This window comes from Colobus angolensis, unplaced genomic scaffold, assembly GCF_000951035.1.
Source record: "Colobus angolensis palliatus isolate OR3802 unplaced genomic scaffold, Cang.pa_1.0 Scaffold15, whole genome shotgun sequence".
In the NCBI taxonomy this organism is placed as follows: domain Eukaryota; kingdom Metazoa; phylum Chordata; class Mammalia; order Primates; family Cercopithecidae; genus Colobus; species Colobus angolensis.
The window spans coordinates 16,492,330-16,492,653 of record NW_012114599.1 but is presented as its reverse complement, the minus strand read 5'-3'; the positions used below and the strand labels follow the sequence as shown (position 1 = coordinate 16,492,653).

Here is a 324-nt window from a genome sequence, read left to right as displayed (position 1 = left end):
ATTTCTTTCTCTTGCCTGATTGCCCTAGCCAGAACTTCCAACAAACACTATGTTGAATAGGAGTGGTGAGAGAGGGCATCCCTGTCTTGTGCTAGTTTTCAAAGGGAATGCTTCCAGTTTTTGCCCATTCAGTAAACATGGAAATGAACAACCAGTACCAGCCATTGCAAAAACATGCCAAAATGTAAAGACCATCGATGCTAGGAAGAAACTGCATCAACTAACAAGCAACATAACCAGCTAATATCACAATGACAGGATCAAGTTCACACACAACAATATTAACCTTAAATGTAAATGGACTAAATGGTCCAATTAAAAGAC

The 324-nt window shown here is 39.2% G+C and overlaps 1 protein-coding gene across 1 annotated transcript in view; it reads left to right on the top strand.

The window, feature by feature from the left end:
- Positions 1 to 324, top strand: part of LTBP1 (latent transforming growth factor beta binding protein 1) — a 282,394-nt gene that overhangs the window by 72,830 nt on the left and 209,240 nt on the right. The gene's annotated exons all lie outside the window — the stretch shown is intronic.